Genomic DNA, 21,490 nt, shown 5'->3' on the forward strand with positions numbered 1-21,490 from the left:
ATTCCGCGCCTCACGTGTCGCGTGTGTCCCTCCTTTGGTTCGACCATCTCCTCGTCCTGAGCACCTCAGCGTGCCGTCTCTCTCCATTCCGCATGTGGTTTCCGTAGGCTCCTCCCATGTGTCGATGTCTTCCTCCAAATACGCGCTCGTTCTTTTTGTCCTTATGTGACCCCATTACGCGCTCCTTGTTTCTCCCTTGCTCATCGTGCTCTCTCGTGGTAGAGCATATCGTCATCCCAACCTTTGTGTCGGGGTCCTTCACTGCTCTCATTACTGCTTCATCCCGACTCGCGCCCTCTTGGCCTGCTTGGCCCATTTGGCCTTGCATGTCCTCCGGGACGCCGTGTTTTCTCTTCCCGGTGCGTGGCCCTTTGCTCTCCATGCACCATCCTCTGCTCTCGCCGTTCATCCACCGATCTCGGCAACTCACCGCTCCGCCTTCCATCCCATGTTTTCCTCTCAAAGGCTCGACCGGACCACTATCACTAGTCACTCGTTGCCACTCTTCCGGGTGCATGCTTGTTTCTTGGCCCTTTACCGGCCGTAGTGCATGCTCCGTTTCACGCCCTTCACTCGCCCTAGTCCCGACCTCCATGTTGGCCTCTTCTTCCTTCGTCCTCATAGTCCTTTCCGGCTCCGTTTGGCCCTCTTGGCCCCACTCGTCCGTCTTTTTGCACCAAATACCCGTTCTGGTAACCTCGACTCCTCCGGTCTCCGACTCCTCGCCGCCTCTTACCGTCTCTCCGGTCTTACGTCGATCCGCAGCCGACGAAGTCTCTAGAATAGGTGTGGAGGGTTCCTCTTGTTTCCAGTCTTCCACCGGACCATAGTCGTTGCGCCCGCTTGGCCTCCTTCTCGCGCTCACTGGTTCCTACCGCGTGTCATGGCTCGTGTACCTCGACCTCCAATTATGCCAGCATAGCCCTTGCCCGGATCGATCTTGACCGATCGGGTTCCGGTTCGGTCGACTCTCTTCCAAGATTGTAACCGGCCAATACGGGTTCGACCGAACAATCCCGGCCTCACCGGCTCTTCTTCGATTCTGGCCTGGTTGACCGACCCCCGCTCCAATCTTCTTCCGCGTCGTCTTCCGGTCGTGTCGGATTACCGACCGGTTAGTCTTCCGGTCAGGTCAGTTCCCGACTCTCTCCTCTTTGCCGCTCCCGACCTCCCTTGCGGTCCTTCCGCACGTGCCCACTCCGGGCCTCGCATCCTCACGGCCATCGCCAATCTCTCTTGTTTTATTTTGGTACACAACCACCGAAGTCTCCGGCCCCGGTGTCGAGGGATCTCTCCTCCATCCGCTACGATCTTTCTCGTCATCGTTTCGGTCGTCTGCCTTGCCGCCGCCACAGTCCACACGGTCCATCATTCTAGGTCTCACGCCGGCACTCGGGCCGGCCACCGGAGTTTCTAGAACCGATGTGGGTAAGGTCCTGATACCACCACTCTTCGTGTCCATAGCCACCTTCGTCCGGACGTCGTTGTCCGCGGCTAGCCCGTATCTGATTATGCAAGCCTCTATTATGCTTGCCTCCTCCTATTCCTCGTTCTCCTTGTCGTCGTCTTGGTTGCCCACCTTGCCACCGCCACCGTCCGCCACTCTAGGTGCCATGCTGGCTCTCGGGCCGGCCACCGGAGTCTCTAGAACCGGTGTGGGTAAGGTCCCGGCACCGCCGCTCGTCATGTCCGTAGCCACCTCATTCCCCTTGTCGTCATCTTGGTCACCCACCTTGCCGCCACCACCGTCCGTCACTCTAGGTCACACATCGGGTCTCACGCCGGTCGTCGGAGTCTCTAGAACTAGTGTGGGTAAGGTCTCAGCACCGCCGCTCGTCATGTCCGTAGCCACCTCATTCCCCTTGTCTTCATCTTGGTCACACGCCCTGCCACCGCCACCGTTTGTCACTCTAGGTCTCACGCCGGCTCTCGGGCCGGCCGCCAGAGTCTCTACAACCGGTGTGGGTAAGGTCCCAACACCGCCGCTTGTCATGTCCGTAGCCACCTCGTTCCCCTTGTCATCATCTTGGTCACCCGCCTTGCTGCCGCAACCGTCCGTCACTCTAGGTCTCACGCCGGCCCTCGGGCCGGCCGCCAGAGTCTCTAGAACCGGTGTGGGTAAGGTCCCGGCACTACCGCTTGTCACGTCCGTAGCTGTCTCCATCCCGACGTCGTTGTCCGTGGCTACCCAATCTCCGTAGTCACCGGCCTCATTCATGGTCGTCCTTTCGAACTTCGCCTTCATGCTCTCATACACCTCCCACACCAACTCCTCGATGTCGTACTCCTCCGATCCATCATGCGTTGAGCTCTCCTCCGGCGGTAGTGCGTAGTCACTCACCGCCCTCTCTTCTCTGCCGCTTGCAAGTCGTGTTGTGGCTGACCGCTTCTCATCGTGTTGCCGGCATACCCGCCCCGGTTTCGCATACTCATACGCCTCCAATAGAGCTCCCTCAAAGGACTCCCACAAATCGTGAGCTTCTCGTAGCTCCTTGGCCTCTCTGGGCATCGATACGACTGCCACTCTGATAACCCCTAGGATGACCAAGCACTTATGGAGCAATTTCGTTATGGTCTACGTAACGATGTCAAGGATTTACTCTTCACCTTCCCTGAAGAACCAAAGTCATTGATAGAAGCAATCATCGCACGATGGGATGCGACAACCGTCTTTTCAAACGACGTTCGGAACGTCAATTCCAGATGCCAAGGGCAAGATTAGAGCCCAACTACGCCTCAATGGTAGCAAAACCTTTTCAAAGGGAGTCATATAATGCGTCTCCAGTAAATACTCCAACTCCGATGGAAATTGACACTACACGTTGTCGCGGTTTTCCGCAAGTACGTGTAAGAATATAAGTGGGACCGCGGGAGTCTTGGACTAGGGAGTAGAGGGGGAATGGAAGCTTAGCTCGAGAGGAGAGGAGAAAGAATAGGACATAAACATAGAATGGATGAAGGCAAGTTATACAAACGAGTTATATTAAGAAACACCAAACGCTTTACAACCATGGTTGCATAGGCCGAACGAAAACACTATATGGAACCCTAACCGGATAAGTAAAGTAAAGAAGATGATGAAGAAGAAACCCTAAACAAAACCCTAAACCCGAAATGGTATGAAGAAAAGAAGAATAGTAAAACCCTAGATGAAACCCTAAAACCGAAATGGAAACCCTCGACCTAAGTGGTATACCTCTCTCACTCAAAATAGGCAACCCCTTCACAAGAGACCCCTCCCTTCCTTTTATAGCCCAAGGAGGGAGGGACGTTACAATGTGGGATAAATTCTCCCCCTTATTCTATACACCATTTTCCTACTATACATGTGCACATGTTGCACATTGCCGACTTGTCCATTCCATCCCGGTTTCACACTAAAGCCGGAATTCTTCATGACAACGTCATCGCAAACCATTATTGGAAGAAGAAAAAGTAGTGACACCGAGCAAATCGACTATGTCTTTATTGCGGTGGACCAGGGCATATTGCAGTGAACTGTCCCCATAGGCCAAGACGACAGGTGAACCAAATAGTTGCTAGTTCTAATTGTACTAAACCCGAGTCTATTTTAGTAGGAATATCTTATAGTCCTAATAGTACTAATAGCCCAAATCTATCGAAAAAATTTGATTTCCTTAGTCAGTTAGAAGAAGAGTTAAATGACTAAGTCCGGCCAAAATAGGAGTCGTTTGGTTGGACAGCCCTCTTTGCAGCCCATTAGTGGTTCCATTCCCTCTAAGCAAGTTAGCAATGTGTTCTTAGCCCAAGCAACTGTTATTACTAAAAGTACCTCTCTAGTACATGTCTCAACACTCCTAGATTCCGGAGCTAATTCTTGCTTCATGAATAGGAATTTTGCCCAAGCTCATTAGATATCCCTAAGAAAACTCCAGTGTCTAGCCTCTGTAGTAGTCATTGATGGTCGTCCCATTGCTTCCGGATATATAATAGAAGTGTCAGAGCTCGTTAATATTGTCCTAGATAACTTAGCGTGTGTAGTATCCTTTCATATAATTAGCATCCCAGAACATCCCATTGTTTTGGGATTACCCTGGTTCGAATTACATAACCCAAACATAGATTAGCGAACAAGAGAATGGTATCGACAAACCCGAGGATCTACTCATAAGATTGCAACCATTTTGCTACATCATTTGTGTGAGGAAGGATGCAAGGAAGAAATGTTTCTCTTCACAGTATCAGTAAAACCCTCCAGCACCACTAAAGACGAGTCCACTGTTCAACTTCCAGAGAAGTATCTTCATTATGTCAATGTGTTCAATAAAGTACAAGCCAATATGCTTCCTCACCATCGATCATATGATTGCCCCATCGATTTACAACTGGTAAAAGAGCCACCATGGGGACCCATCTACAATTTGTCACCAACCGAGCTAGAAGTCCTTCGAGCCTATATAGAGCAGAATTGGATCACTTTGTCTCATCGTAGATTAATGTGGCTTGAATAAGGTCACCATCAAGAATAGGTATGCACTTCCCCTTATCTCAAGTCTTTTAGAACGGATCAATGGTGCAAGGTTCTTCACAAAGATCGACTTACGAGGAGCACATAACTTCATATAGATCTGACTAGGAGATGAATGGAAGACCACGTTTTGCACCAGATATGGGCACTTCGAGTATACGGTCATGCCATTCGGCCTCACTAATGCGCCAGTAGTCTTCCAACACATGGAAAATGATATATTCCGAGATCTCTTGGATGTTTGTTTGATCATCTATTTGGATGATCTACTGGTTTTTTCAAAGACCCAAGAAGAGCATGATTCTCATGTACTGTTAGTACTAAAATGACTTCGAGAACATGGTCTTCATGCAAAGCTGGAAAAATGTAGTTTCGAGTGCAACCAGGTAGAATTTTTCGGCTATGTCATTTCCTCGAAAGGCATCTCCATGGATCCAACTAAGGTCAAAATAGTGGTAGGGTGGCAGACTCCGCTTTCATTGCGAGATGTGCAATGCTTTTTAGGCTTTGCCAATTTCTACCGCAAGTTTATACAGGATTACTCAAAGCTTGTTCTGCCTCTCACACGGCTCACCAGGAAGGGACAATCGTTCGTTTGGTCTGAAGAAGAAGACATGGCTTTTGAGGTTCTTAAGAAGGCATTTACATCAACTCCTATTCTGGCTCATGTTGATCCGGAAAAACCATTCATCATCGAAGCAGACGTGTCGGATTTCGCATTGGGTAGCATTCTGTCACAACAAGACGATGATGAAAAGCTCCATCCTGTGGCTTTCCACTCACGCAAGTTTGACGCCGCCGAAATCAACTATGAAATGCATGATAAAAAGCTATTAGCAATAATGGACACTTTTACGCAATGGAGGCATTTTCTAGAGGGATCTTCTCATCAAGTCATTGTATTCAGTGATAACAAAAACCTTGCCTACTTTTAGAATGCTCGTGTGTTAAATCGACTTCAAGGTTGGTGGGCCCAATTCCTCACTCGTTTCGACTTCAAAATTACATATCGTCTGGGGAAGCAACAAGGGAAGGCAGATGCATTATCACGGCTCTCGTATCTAGCACCGCGTCCTGGCGAGCAAACTTTCGATAACCAAAAGCAAGTAATCCTGGGACCAACACGACTGCAAGCAACGCAGGTCTTCGGTATGCCCTTGGATTCCCACGTTATCGATACCATACGTAAGGACTTGAAGACAGATTCTTTCGTCCAAACCATTCTAGCACAAATTGATCCCTCTTGAGCATCTTGTTCGCAGTCGCAGCAACCAGGTACGGACTATCGACAATTCGAATGTCATGATGGATTACTATTCTTTAAGAAACTCTGGTATGTTCCTAATGGTTCTTGTCGCCTTCGAGTAGTCCAAAACTGCCATGACACATATACAGTTGGTCATTTTGGTAGTACTAAAACATTAGATTTAGTACAATGATCATTCTAGTGGCCCCATATGCGATAATTTGTTGAAGATTTTGTTCAGACTTATGATACATGTTGGAGAGCAAAAAATGCCAAGGCATCATCCATATGGTTTATTAGAACCATTACCAATTCCAAGCAAGCCGTGGCAATCCATTGCTCGAGATTTCATCACAGATCTTCCGGTCTCTAAGGGATTTGATGCGATCTTAACAGTAGTAGATCAATATACAAAGATGGCTCATTTCCTGCCATGAACTAAGGAAATCTCTAGTGAGGAAACTGCTGAAACTGTCGTGCGTGAAGTATGTCGGCATCAAGGCCTTCCCGATAGTATCATCAATGACCATGGACCCCAATTCGTCTCGAAATTCTGGAAGCACCTCTTTAAAATGCTCAAGGTCACTTGTAACCTCCCCTCTGGCTACCACCCGCAAACAAACGGCCAAGCAGAACGAACAAATCAAACGTTGGAGCAATATCTTTGGTGCTTTCTAAGCTATCATCAAGATGATTGGGCAGATATTCTCCACTTCACCGAATTTGCGTATAATTACTCTGTCCACTCATCGACAAAGGTTACACCATTTTATGTTTATATGGGTTGTCACCCCTAGTGGTGTGTATTCCCAAAATCCTTGCACAAGATACAAGAGGATTTATCTACTCATCTACAGCAAGCTGAACAAACACACAAGGTTTATGTAGATCGTCATCGGCTTCCATCTAGTTTTAACATTGGAGATTGGGTATGGCTACTTCGACAACACATCAAGACTACTCGCCCATGCGAGAAGTTGGATTATCGGCGATTAGGTCCTTTCCGTATTTTCGGAAAAATTAATGATGTCACTTTTCGTCTCGATCTACCTCCACAACTTCGGATACATTCGGTGTTTCATAGTTCTCTCCTTGAACCCTATCGAGACAGCACCATCACAGGTCGTATTAAACAACCTCCACCCCCGATCGAACTTGAAGATGGAGGTTGAACCTGAGTACGAGGTTGCCGCCATCCTTGATTCCAAGATTGTTCACAACAAACTCTACTATTTAGTCGATTGGCTAGGATATAGTCCCAACGAGTGTACTTGGGAACCAATAGAGAATGTGACCAATGCTCGTGCTTTTCTTGAAGACTTCCATCGTCAATATCCAGACAAACCGGATCCTCAATCCAAAACAACTTGTGACACTCGTCTTTTTAAAGGCGGGATAGTGTCATGATTTGGCAAGACTTGAACCCATGACCTTATGTTACATGGGTCAAGCTCTTGACCATTAGACTATATATTGTAATACGAAAGATATTATTTTCATTTAAGTTTTACTATAGAAAATTGATGTATATTCCAAATTTCTTTGGAACATTCTAGAAACTTCAGGAGTACTCCTGAGAACATTATAAAAGGAGGCACAAGGCATTATTTCGAACCAAATCAGTTCAACGCCAGTCTTAAACCTCGTACCTACTATTGTATATTCTCTTAACATAATATATAAACACATTCGCATTCACAAGTGGAATGATCACGCATAAAGGGAAGGATAAGGAACATTTTGATTGATTTTAGTACTTTTTCAATGATTTTACAAAACACATTGATACCAATATCATACATGTTCAAATATATTATGAAAAAGGTTTAAAATCCACTATTTTCGTGATTTAGAAATAAATAAATAAAGAGGAATTTCAAAAAGTTACGTTCTCAATTTATATCACAAACTTTACAACCAATGTTATTTTATAAGAAACGATTTTTTAGAAATCATAAGAATTCAAAACACATGCTTTTATATTACTCGATTTGTTACAAGCAGAATGTAGTTACACTTAATAGCCAAAAATACATTCATGATCACTCCTTTACGGAGAATTACTACTATAACTAATATACAATGACGATTCCTCCTCGTCATCCTCGGATGTACCAATCAAAGCATTATCTTCGTCATAAACCAAATGGTTTGACTCTAGATTATATGTAGCAGACCTCGTTTGCCTTCGACTCGAGCCACCTTGTAGACCTGGTAATTTTTCTTTCATTATATCTATTGTTAACTTCCTTAATTGTCTGGCTTCTGTAAGCGTGAATTCGTACACGATGATATCCACATCAGAGATATTAAGGGTCGAGGTGTTACGAATGTTTTGCTTCCTCTTCCTACCTCCCCTTGTCATTGGGCATTCAATCATCTCCAATGTATAGTTACCCATAAAAGCATTTACACTTCTAGTGTTGTACCAATGAATGTTTATAGACTTGATTGTGTTTTCTATTTCATGCATTAGCACTTCTAGAATTTTACCAACCCAAAATTGGTGGCCATGTGAGTTCTCATTAGCAGGTGTTGCAATCAACATCCCCACCGCGAGCTCTTGCAAATTGCCTTGCCATCTACCTTCGACTGCTTTGGTCATCCTTGGTCCCACATAAATGTCTCGTTGTTGTGGATGGACCAAATTGTCAGTAATCGCATTTGTTTGTTGCTCCGGAGTTTTATTTACACGATCATGTTGTAGCGACCATGTGAATGGCGTTTCCAAATTCCAATTATCACCAAATACACAATTGTCTATAATTCCTTTCTGATCACTAAAATATACATCCCACCATGACATGTCTTGTTGTGCAGTATATTTCTGTGCGGCCTCAATATGCTTTCTTTTTTCTTTTAAGGCTTGGAGTCATAATTGTTTTTGTTCCGATACCAAGTCACTATGCAACTGTCCTTTCTTCTCAATTGGCATTTGTTTAGCTCCATGGACAATTGTACTCGGCATACAAAGTAATAACTAGAAACCATCTTCAAGTTCCCATGTTGTAGAAGATGAATATTGTTTAGCATACAAAAGCGTAGAACCACTTATTTCATTTTTCTTTATCATAAAAATGTGATTGAAGCTTATATTGTTTAACTGGGCGAGCACTTTAACATTCCCAACACCCCCATCTGATATATATCTCTTAAAGTCATATACCTCCTTCAAGTGTAACACTTTTGGGCGTGGTGTATATGCATCACAAATGACATCAAATAGTTTTGGTAATGTGAAAGCATCATGCCGAGACAACTGTCTAGAGAATGTGCTAAACATCTTATCTATATGATCATGTGTGTGGCCAACCAAAAGAAAATTGACTTTCACTTTTCTAAACAATCCTTGGTTGACCAACATACTTAGATAGCCCTACACAGTTGAATATTTGTTCTCTCTAGCAGTATTGTCCAATTGAATGTATAGAACAGGGGGGAACGGTTAGCCCCAAGACATCAAAACTCGGTGAATCATTGTAACTGTTAGGTTAGGGTCATTGTGAACATTGGGGTATGTAATGAAGACGTGGGGTCCAACAGACCTATTATAAACCAAGCATCCCACCAAGTGCATTTGAACAAGGCACTCATCATTGATGTCTTTGGGGAGCCTCCGCATTTGCGGCAAGTACGTCTTATTCTGGTCCATGCCATCTATCATTAAGCACATGTACTGTTCGGGCCTCTTCAAACACCTCTCTCTATGATGCATCGCCTTCTTTTGTTCTAACGATTGTGCCTCACGATGCTCCTGTAGTAACTTCTTACTCATATCCTTTTCCATTGATGTCTTTGCACCTTTAGCCAAACTTTTAAGATTTGCACAAATGGAGCAATTCCCCATGCGTACTTTACGCAGAATGATAACATTTGAAAACCGAGCTCTCCATAATCTTGTGAATTGGCTATATGTGACAGATTTATTACTTGAGCCCACCATATCTGATCGATAAACATCATAAACTTCCCGATGTGTGTAATTATCAGAGAGGTGCATCCTACCTGTAGTGGGCATTACTTCACAATTTAACTGAAAGTAACTTTTCATCCAACCAATAGCATGTCTTCCAATTACACCTTTCATACTTGGAACCTCTTTACAATTGAGCATCTGATTCCCGCTAATAGATGTTGTTGTATTCTATGTAGCCGCATGTTACTAACACATAATGCAATTTTGAAGGCAACTCTACAGATCTGTTGTGCATGGAAGATATAATACTCGAATGATACTTTGATCCCCGTACATTTGTCAGACACTAGTTGCATATGTGACCCGAGGTAAGTGTCTTGCTCATCACTAGTCATCGAAAAATAGTATCACCTAATTCTCGCAACTTTGATTTTCGAATCATAGACATACAACCACGGGCACAACATATTATGTTGACATCAAATCCAATCTGCTTATCTGATGTCACCAAGTTAAATCTGGCCAGACGAATTCTACGTAGGATTCTTCTAATATGCATAAGGCTTCCAGATTTCTCTTTCTACATAGAAGTTGGGGTAACCTTGTTACAATCCAATTCTTTGTTGTCACCATCGCCCATGATATTCGATGTTTCATTGGCACTACCTTCATTCTCTGTATCTTTATTAATATCGTATTCTTCAATAGAGAACTATTCAGATGTGTCATTATTCACATGTGTTTTAGGTGAAGATGAGCTCAAACAATACTCTTCAATAGAAATGGGTGAGTCTGTCGACAAACAATATTCTTCGATAGAAAATGTTGAGTCTGTCGAAAGTCAATACTCTTTGGTAGACGAAGAGTCTGTGTCATGAATAGATGAAACCCCAAGAGGTTTAGGGTGACTCGAACCCATGACCTCCTAAGGAGAAGCACTCAGCTCTAGCCATTAGATTATATATGTTGTACATAAGGATATTATAATTTACTTTATTATAATATTGATAATGTAACCCTATAAATATCCAAAGGGTGCCATGACCCTTCAATATCCCAAAGGGTGCCATGAATCTTCAATATCCCAAAGGGTATCATGACCCTACAAACATCCAAGGGGCACATACTACTCCTATATAAATAGGACATATTGTATTGTTAGAACCATTCTGGTTCAACACCAGCCTTTGGCAAATATTCTAGTTCTTGCTCTTGTATATTTTCCTATTATAATAAAATATAGTCATTGTTCTCTCTTTCTTTTCCTCTCTTGCTCAATAGACTTCTTTTGTCAAGCCAAGGCCTTGACCGTTTGAACCAGAATATCTTCTCTCTTTCTCTCTCTCTTTATCACCAGCTCTCTCTCTCTCTCTCTCTCTCTCTCTCTCTTCTTTCCTTCTTTTTCTTGAGAATCCTATCAAGCGTTATCATCGCCATGGAGTTCTGTTGGCCGGTCAGAAGAGCAAGGACAAGTGGGAAGGCGGAGTCGGATCGGATAATAGGAAGTAAATAATAATATATTTATTATTCGGAGGGACGGATCCGGTACAGTTGTACCGATCCGGATCCGGACCGATTCGGATGCCGGTTGCCTAAGCGCACCGATTGTAACCTTGCCGGATGCCTATAAAAGGATCCGATGATTTGTAAATGCTTTACGGAAGAAATACAATTATACCTATTGCGTGTTTATCTTTGTCTTTGTATTATTTTACCGTCTGTGCTTAGTGTAATCATCTTACGCGTGTAACCTAGCATCCAATCCTTACCACCCCTTTGGAGAAGTGTCGAATAGACACCTGTGTTGAGGCTAGTCCAGCCAGGCATACAACACTATTTTGGCGACCACGATTCCTGCAAAGTGCAGAGGACAACCGGGGGATGGATGTCTAGACCAAACGACGACCACATCACCGAACGAGGGAGACGATACACCGAACGAGAGCAACGATGGGAAGCCCTGCAGCAAGCCGTCGACGAGATCCGGCGAGATCAGTCATTCTCAAGAACTCTTCGGAGAGTCGCAAAAGAAGCACTACAGTTCCGGGTTCTGCAAGTCCCCGACGAAGGCAGTAGCATAACAAGCCTGCAAGAGGCGGAAACGATACTACAGACGCTCGCCGGTGGCGACGGGGACTCGGAAGCATTCGCAACACTCGAGGTGGAGTCGGAAAGCGATGGAAGCATTGCGTCCCGGTATAAAAGCAGCCACAACACACCAAACGACCCGGGGGAAGAGGAGTCGGAAGACACAGAGGAAGAAATAACCTTGGAGTTCGGTGACCGGGAATCGCCGAGGGAGGCTGACCGGATACCGACAACAGCCGTGAAGGAACCGAAGGACCGGATACCGGCACCAACCGCGGAGGAACCGAAGGTTCTAACACCGACGCCAACAACGGACAGAGAGCGGAGAGAGCAGGAGAGTCAGTTGGATGACACGAGGTCGTACCCATACCCAAAGTACCGGGATGAGCCCGACGCGGAGGCACACGTGTATGCATTCCTCCAAACATGGGAAGCCAACCATGTTTCCCAAAGACTGATGGAGCCCGAAGCCGAACGATCCAAAGTCGCCGAATTCGGCATGACCTTAGAAGGACCAACGGCCCGTTGGCACGCAAAGCACTTACCTGGCAGCTTTGCCACATTCGATGCCTTGAAGGCCAAATTCCTCAGGCTTTTTCACAGACAAGTTGAGCAAAGGGAATTGGTCGGGCAGTTCTACACCACCCGGCAGGAAGAGAACGAGACTGTGCCACAATTCATCATTCGGTTTTAGACCCTGCACAGCCAACTGACGAGAGCACCACCCGAAGACGAAGCCAAAGCAGTCTTTTTGGCCGCGCTAAAAGAGCCACTTCGAACGATGTGAGGAGTCCTTGATTTCCACACCAGCACAATGGACCAAGTTATTGATCGGGTCTTAGAAATGGACAAGACTAGCTCCTTCTTGTCGATGGGGATGTTACACCGGGCACTCCCGAAGGAGGAAGACCTGAGGTTCCGACAAGCCTTACAATGCACAACATGCCTAAAGTCGGGCCACTCAACGGTAGACTGCAACCTACGGACACAATGTATGATCTGCAACTCTCGAGCCCATACAACGGACCGATGCGAATATAACCTGTTAAATCGGCAAGCGGCACCGGTTCGACACATAGAACCGCGCAATCAGGACCTGGATGAGGATCGATTCCGGAGAGACGACTGCTACCAACGCGAACGCGGTAACAGATACGCTGATAGAAGACGTGATAACTATGACCGAGAGGAGAAATGCAGAGATAGCTACCCCCGGGACCGGTACGACCGAGACGAATCCCCGAAATACGAATGACGCAGAGAAGAGAGGCGACAAGGGAACCGGAATTTCCGACGGAATCAGAAGCGTGGATTTTTCCGACGAGAGGAACGTCGGGAGGCAGCAAGGAATGACAACCCGGTATCGGTACTGGATAACCGGAAAACCGAAGACGACCGCCAAAGTATACCCACCCCCAAACCGGGGACAAAGGAGAAACGAGCAACAGTCACAAGGTGTACTGTTATTACTGCCCTAAGGAGGGCCATTATAGTAACCAATGCCCAAGCAAAACCAATGACAAGCAGCCGGCAGTCAACATGGTTACAGCCGAAATAACGGAAGTGCAGCAGGTCACAACCCGGTCAAAGGGAAAGGCCGACGAGTGGGAAGCCCAGGAGGCAATCAGAAAACAAGCACCACAATGGATCAAGAAGGCCAATGAACAGAATGCGGCAGAAGTAAGAGACCAAAATATGCCAAAAGACGAAGAAATCATACAGCCAGGAGAAAACCCGACGTGGCAAGCGCTCCAGGACTGTCAAATCGTGCTGCCGTTAGCACGGTTACTACAGTTGGTGCCACGGTTTACGGCAGACTTACAGGCATCCGTGAGCAAACCGCAGCCGACGAGGCATCCGTACAAGGCGCTTACCCCCTACTGCTAGGACGATCATGGCTGCGAACGGCACATATCAAGCAAAATTGGCAAAAGAACATGATCACATTCCGGCGAGGGAAAACAAAGGTACGAGTAGCAACGCAACCACGGGTGATCGCCAGTAAGGAAGCAACTCCATTGTATGCGGAAAGCATCAACATGTTGGAGGGATTACCGGATGAGGAAGTCGATCGGTACCTCGAGGAACACCCACGAATCGTCCCACTATTTGAGGTGGATATCACGGCGGTAGTAGAACCGTACATCACGACGCCGGACGAACCGGACCAAGCGGTGATCCAGGAACTGCGACAAGCGCAGGAATCCCTAGAGAGGGAGATGACGATATCCCAGAGGGTAAAAGCATCCCAACTAGAGGAGGTGGACCTCGGCACAACAGACAAGCCCCGACCGGTAAAAGTCGCAAAGGAATTGCCGAAGAAAGAAAAGAAGGCAATGGTAGCATTAGTAACAGACTTCAAGGATGTGTTCGCGTGGTCATACGAAGACATGCGAGGACTGGACCCCCAGCTCTATCAGCACCAAATTCACCTAAGTACGGACGCGAAACCGATCGCTCAACGCAGGTACCAGATGAATCCAAATTATGCGACAAAGGTGAAGGAGGAGATTGATAAGCTCCTCCGGGTCGGATTTATCTGACCGATCAAGCAGGCAACCTAACTGAGTCCGATAATGGTGGTCCCGAAAAAGAACGGCAAAATCCGGGTATGTGTGGACTACCGGAAACTAAATGCCGCAACGGTGACCGATGCGTTTCCACTACCATTTACGGACGGGGTGTTAGATGCGGTAGCTGGCCACGAAGTTTACAGCTTCCTGGATGGATTTAGCGGTTACAACCAAATACGAATGAACCCGGCCGATCAGGAGAAGACAACGTTCGTTACGGAATGGGGAGTGTTCGTCGCGGTCGTGATGATGTTCGGACTAAAGACGGCCCCATCGACCTTTCAAAGGATAATAATGGAAATTTTCGGGGAATATATCCCCGGTTTTATGCAGGTCTTCCTTGACGATTTCGCGGTCTACAGCCGGCACGGAGAGCATCTCGATCACCTCCGGCTGTGCCTAGAGAAGTGCCGCGAGTACCGGTTGAGTCTGAACCCGGCCAAGTGCGTCTTTGGAGTTGCAAGCGGCAACTTGCTAGGGCACGTGGTGAGTAAGGAAGGAATCGCGGTAGATCCGGATAAAGTAAAGGCGATTCTCGAGGCACCAGCACCAAATAACGCAAAGGCTTTAAGCCGGTTCCTGGGCCAAATAAGGTGGCATAGTCGGATGATACGGCACCTCGCACACTTCACTACACCATTGCATGCCGCCGTACACAGGGTACCCTTCCTATTGGCGGAGACGGAGGAGAAAGCCTACCAAGCGCTGAAGGTTATGTTGTCGCAAGCTCCGGTGGTGCAACCGCCGGATTGGAGTAAAAGCTTTCATGTCTTCGTCGACGCGTCGGACGTAGCAATCGGCAGCGTTCTGATGCAACTCACGGAGCCGAAATGGTACCGGCCGGTGTATTACGCAAGCCGGAAACTCTCAAAAGCCGAACGGAACTACTCTACGACGGAACGAGAGGCATTAGGAATGGTGTATAGTGTCACAAAGTACAGGCACTATCTGCTCGGAAGGAAGTTTTCCTTCCATGTCGACCATTCGGCACTACTCTACCTGGTCTCGAAGGCATTACTGACGGGAAAAATTGCACGATGGACACTGCTGTTACAGGAATTTGAATTCGACATTTTACACCGACCCGGGGCGCAGCATGCGGTAGCTGACCACCTAAGCAGACTCGAATCCGGAGAAGCAGGGGACGGCGTACAGGATGAGTTCCCCGACACCGAGTTGTTCCGGATCACGACGGAACCGGCAACAGATGCAACGGTAGCCGATGAAGACAAGTGGCTGACCGAGATGCATCAATTCCTGAGCACCGGAGTACCCCTGAAGAACAAGGACCGCGATATAAGGAAAAGGGTAGCAGTAAGAAGCAGACATTTCTGCTTGGTTGGAGACACCCTCTATCACAAGTGGGCAGATGGCATCTGGAGACGACCAGTGCGGAGCGATGAGAAGGATCTAATCTTCAGGGAAGCCCACTGTGGAATTGCCGGCGGGCATTATGCCGGCGGCGCAACCACTCGGAAAATATGGCAGAGCGGACTGTGGTGGCCCACCACCCTAAAAGATGCCGTGAAGTATAACAGAGAATGCGATTTGTATCAACGACTGGGCCAACCCACGGAGCAGGCCCGGATGCCACACCACCCGGTCTTGCCTTTGGAACCGTTTCAAAAGTGGGGGTTGGACTTTGTCGGTCCCTTCAAGCCACCGGCAATGCGAACCGGAAATCGGTATGTCATAGTGGCGACCGACTATTGCACCAAATGGGTGGAAGCGAAGGCCTTACGGGACAACACGACCGCTTCCACGGCAAAGTTCCTGTACGAGTGCATATGGTGCCGGTATGGATGCCTGATCGAGCTTATAAGTGACCAAGGAGGACACTTTCTCGGGCAGGTAGTAGAAAGCCTGACGTGATTTTACGCGGTGGTACATAAAAGGAGTACTCCCTACTACCCTCAAGCCCATGGACTAGCGGAATCGACGAACAAAACTCTGCAGAACATCCTACGAAAAATCATCAACGAGAACCGGACCGACTGGGATACGAATTTGCAGAGCGTGCTATGGGCGTACCGAACAACGTACAAAACCAGCATCCGGACAACCCCGTTCCGACTAGCATTCGGTTTAGAAGCGGTCATGCCGGTAGAGTTCCAGATCCCCAGCTTACGGATCCAGGTAAAGGAGCGCTTAAGTGAGAAGGAGTCCGAACGAATCTGGCTGGCGACGTTGTTGGAATTAGAAGAAAACCGAATAGCCAGCTTACTACAACTCGAACTGGAGCAAAGGACGAGAAAAGCTTTCGTGGACCGACACCGGCGTGGCAACGAAAAGGAGTTCGAAGTCGGAAAACCGGTACTACTATTCCAGACACGGATGGGGAACATGCCGGGAAAGTTGCGGTTTCGGTGAACCGGACCGTTCTGGATCACCAAAGAGTACAATGGGTCGTATCAGCTCGGCACGTTGTCTGGAGAAGTCATCGGTAAGTGGGCAAATGGGTTTCGGCTAAAGCCGTATAAGGGACATATGCCAGCCAACCCGTTCAAGCAAGACCCGGAAATCCGGCACGATCAGGAACCGACACCGACAGAAATCCGGACCGAGGAAGAACCCACACCGATACCGACAAAGACTATCCCGGAAAACCGACAGAAGGAGATTCTGGTATCAGCGCGAACCGACCCGAACAAATCGGGCGGGACCGGAAAATGACGTGGTCCAAAAAAAAAAAAAGAAAAAAGAAAAAAGAAAAATCAAAGTAATGATGATGGGGAGATCACAAGAGGTGGGAGCGCCACCATTCAATGAAGAGGTGCCATGAAGTAAAGGAGGACGTGCGCATACGTGCTATTTAAAGCATAGAACGTGGGCACCGACGTACGAGGTATAAGAAACACGCGGCAACCAAGAAAGGACATACTAATTATGGCGGGAGATAGACATGCGCGGGAACCGAAAAAGGGCGGCTCGAGGCAAAAGCAACTATATAAGACACAGGCCTGCGAAGGACTTACTTTTTACGAATTTTCCTACACACAGGCGCAGAAGCACAGAAGAGCGATCCGACGCACAGAGCACACACATCCCGATCCCGAACAACAGACAGCAGAAGAAGAATCCGAACCAATGGCACTGTCGGAAGAGGCACGCCAATGGATGATAGAGAACGGGTTAGAAGGATTGTTGCGGATCGCCGATGCTCCACCACACGCAGAACCGGAGCAAGCGGCAGCATCAATTGATTTATCAGAAGTCACGGAAGGAGCGGTGCAGGCGCTCACGGGGATAAAAGCAGGAGGACTTCAAACGATCGAAAACCCTTCAAATCAAATCCTGTTCAAATATTTCGGTGAGTATTCCATCAGTAGCAAGGCGTACCGAACACAGGGCGGAGAGAACCTGTTGTTCGGAGAAGTGGCCCGCACCATGATGGAGTACGGATTCGTGAATTCTCATCCCCCGGCCATAGCCAGGTACCGAGCAGCGTTCGTAATTGCAACGTACGAAGGATTGCAAGTGGAATGGCTCCATTTCATAACCGAAGGATTGAAGGAGGCCATCAAGAACCTTGTGGAAGGAAAAAATCCATGGGCCGGGATAGCACAATGGCTAACGGTGTTAGTCCCACCGGTGCTCCCCATCAAACAAAAGAAAAGAGGTCGGCAGGAGACGACGCCGAAAAAGGTCACAAAGCGCCGACAGATCCTGGAGAAACACACCCCCGGATGGACCCAGGAAGAAGCAGAACAACGGGAGGAAGGACCATCCCGACAGCAACAGGAACCAGCAACAAAGGCAAAACCGGCAGGAAAAGGCAAAGGAAAACCGGCGAGGAAGACCAACAAGGAACCGGCCGAGGAAGAACCGGTAGCGCTCAAACCAACCAATATAACGCTGCGACGGCCGGAACTGGAACCGGAACCGAAACCAGCGGACTTTATACAAAAGGTCCGTCTGGTAGCCGCACCGGAGGAGGAAGCTGAGACGGAAGAAGACTCATCCGAACCACTGGTAAGACTCCCAGCAAGACAAGGTCGGGAGAGACGGGCGAGAGGACCGGCTGCACCAGTTGACATAACGCAGCAGAGGGCGCAAGGACCACCTCCAGTAGCCGGGGCAGAAGTAGTACTGGAACCCGCACCGAGGGAAGCAGTACAGGAACCGGTTTTGCCGGACTTCAGAGAACTGGTCATTCCGGAGAAGAGGAATGAACAAGCACCGGAGCCAGAGAAAAGGTCGGAAAAACAGCCTGAGTTAAGAAGTAGAAGTGAGCAATGCTACTCCGACACGGGAAGAACAAAGCCACAATGGCTGAGATGGCTTTCGGAGCAGGTGTCGGGAGTAGCGGACTAGTTAGAGGAAGAAGAAACGCATAGGCAACACCTGACGCATACAACAACCCAGGAGTTGGTCGCGCTCCGAACACAGATCCAGGAGTTGCAAGGGGAGTTGTTGCAGGCGAGGGAAAGAATTCAACAAGCACAAGTTGTCACCAAGCCGGTCGGGACAACAAGGAAGCAACCAGAACCGGAACCGGAACCGGTAGCCTTGCAAACCGGCCCTGAGACCGAAAAAATAATAGAAACCTTGCGAGAGGAGTTAAAAGCTCAGGAGGCATTAAGGGAAAAAGAAAGGGAGCAGCGGAAAGCGGTGGAGCACGACAAACGAAGAATGGAAGAAGGCCTCCGGAAAGGCCGAGCCACTAATGACCGACTGCAAGAAGAAAAAGAAAAGTTGCAAAAGGAGAAGGACTGACTGCGTCAACAGGCCGAGCAGGAGATAGAGCGACTGCAGGAAGAACTCCGACAACAGAAGGACCGGGACGACCGGTTAAGAGCTCAGGTGAGCCGACGCCTGAAACAGAAGACGGAGGACTTCGACCGACTCTACCGAGATCACAAGCAGGCCGAGTCGGACAACAAGAAACGGGCAGCAGACTACGACCGACAAATAGAGAAGCTGAAAGAACAGCTCAAAGAGACCCGATTGGACCTGGCTAAGACAATGGACGAGGTCAGTGCCAAAAAGGAAGCATTGTCGGCAGAAATAACCCAAGCAACGGAGAGAAGGAAGGAATTAGAGGCGCTAAGGCGGGAAAAGCTGGATCTGACCAAGATCCGGAATGAAGAAAAGGAAAGATCGACCTTCACGATCAACAAACTACAAAGTGCCTATGAAAAGCAGAAAGCGGATTACGAAGACCAGGCTCAGATAATGGCCGACATTATAAAACGGGCAAGGAAGGAAAAGCAAGAAGCTTATGCGCATGCTAAAACGGGGGTTGACCGGATCAAGCTCATCATGTCATGTTGGAGTACCCGAGCTCAGGCAAGCATCAACGAAAGTACGGAAAAGCTATGGAAGGAGTGGTCACAACAGGCAGCCGAGCTGCAGACACTCCGAGCTGATGCCGAGAATCGGAGGAAGACCGGTGACAAGTTCTACAAGATGGATAAAGAAAGTATCGTCGCCATTCGGGAAGAATTGTCGGAGGATTTCTACGCTTTAGCGGAAGAACATCTCAAAGAAATCCGAGGGTTGGTAGAGAGGTTGGATGACGGGCAGCTCGCAACTTAGTTGGAATTGGAGAAATACGAGCAGGACCGGTTACGACAAGAAGCCAAGGGAAGAACGATGCCAATCACTATAAGTGAGGGAGAGCGACCGGCTGAAGCTGAACCAACTAACACCGAACAACCCCGACAAGGAATACCCGAAGAAGAACTTCTGGTCCAAGAAAATCAAGAAGGGCAGGTACAGACCGATGCCGGGGAAGAAGAAGAGCTGAGACTGGAAAACACCGGAGTAGAGGAAGAAGGCGCACCGAACCGACCAGTTGAGACCGGAGAAAGCGGCACTAGTAACAGAACAAAGCCTGGAACGGAGGAAGAACAGGAAGAACCCGGACGGAGCGGTGAGGAAGCACCGGCACCACAGAATCAAGCAGAGCCGGAGCAACAAATTTTTACGGAACAGCCAACCTAACCGGAGGTCGGAGACCAGGCAGGCAAGGAACAGGAATTGGAGGAAGAGGCACCAATTGACACCTTCAAGTGGAGTTTGCTCGATATTTTGGAGGAAGACTGAGGCCGGGAGTGGGTTCGAAGTGCAAGGCACTTTCCCATGGGCGTGCCATGTGTTGGCCGGCCAGAAGAGCAAGGACAAGTGGGAAGGCGGAGTCGGATCGGATAATAGGAAGTAAATAATAGTATATTTATTATTCGGAGGGACGGATCCGGTACAGTTGTACCGATCCGGATCCGGACCGATTCGGATGCCGGTTGCCTAAGCGCACCGATTGTAACCTTGCTGGATGCCTATAAAAGGATCCGATGATTTGTAAATGCTTTACGGAAGAAATACAATTATACCTATTGCGTGTTTATCTTTGTCTTTGTATTATTTTACCGTCTGTGCTTAGTGTAATCATCTTACGCGTGTAACCTAGCATCCAATCCTTACCACCCCTTTAGAGAAGTGTCGGATAGACACCTGTGTTGAGGCTAGTCCGGCCAGGCATACAACAAGTCCATTAGCAAGCAAGAGTATGTTTGAGTCATCTATGGGCTCGAGCATCTCACAAATAAGTTTCTGGCAAGAGAATCAACGATTGCTTGGAGATTTACAGCAAGTAAGCATAGAAAAGGCACAACAATATGACGAGTTATCAACACGTGTATGGCAACTTGAAAAAACATTGCGGTCTCTTCATCAACAAGCTTCGATGCAACAAAGCTCTCCCAAAGAACCAAAGATTTGTTTGCCCAGGAAGCTCGATGGTAATCGATCATAGTTTCGAGGATTTCTAAATCAGGTGCGTCTAGTAATTCATATGTATCCTAATAGATATCCAACCGATACAACTCGAGTTGGACTAGTAGGAACCCTCTTAATAGGAACGACATTAACATGGTTTGCACCACTTCTAGAAAAGAAATCTCCTCTCCTTCAAGACTTTGAAGGTTTTATTAAAGAATTTCAAGTAAACTTTGGAGACATTGATAGTGTTAGAATGACGATCAATAAAATTTGAAGACTGCGTCAAGGGGATCGTCCCGCCTCCGTGTACGCCGCAGATTTCCGCCTCCTAGCTGGTGATATTCCATGGGATGGTGAAGCATTAATGGATCAGTTTCGCCATGGACTACGAAATGATGTAAACGATTTGTTATTAACTTTCCACGAAGATCCAAGATCGCTTACAGAAGCAATAAGTC

This window comes from Azolla caroliniana, unplaced genomic scaffold (assembly GCF_043228905.1).
Source record: "Azolla caroliniana isolate FFs.n. ecotype wild unplaced genomic scaffold, voAzoCaro1.0.p SCAF_14, whole genome shotgun sequence".
Classification (NCBI taxonomy): domain Eukaryota; kingdom Viridiplantae; phylum Streptophyta; class Polypodiopsida; order Salviniales; family Salviniaceae; genus Azolla; species Azolla caroliniana.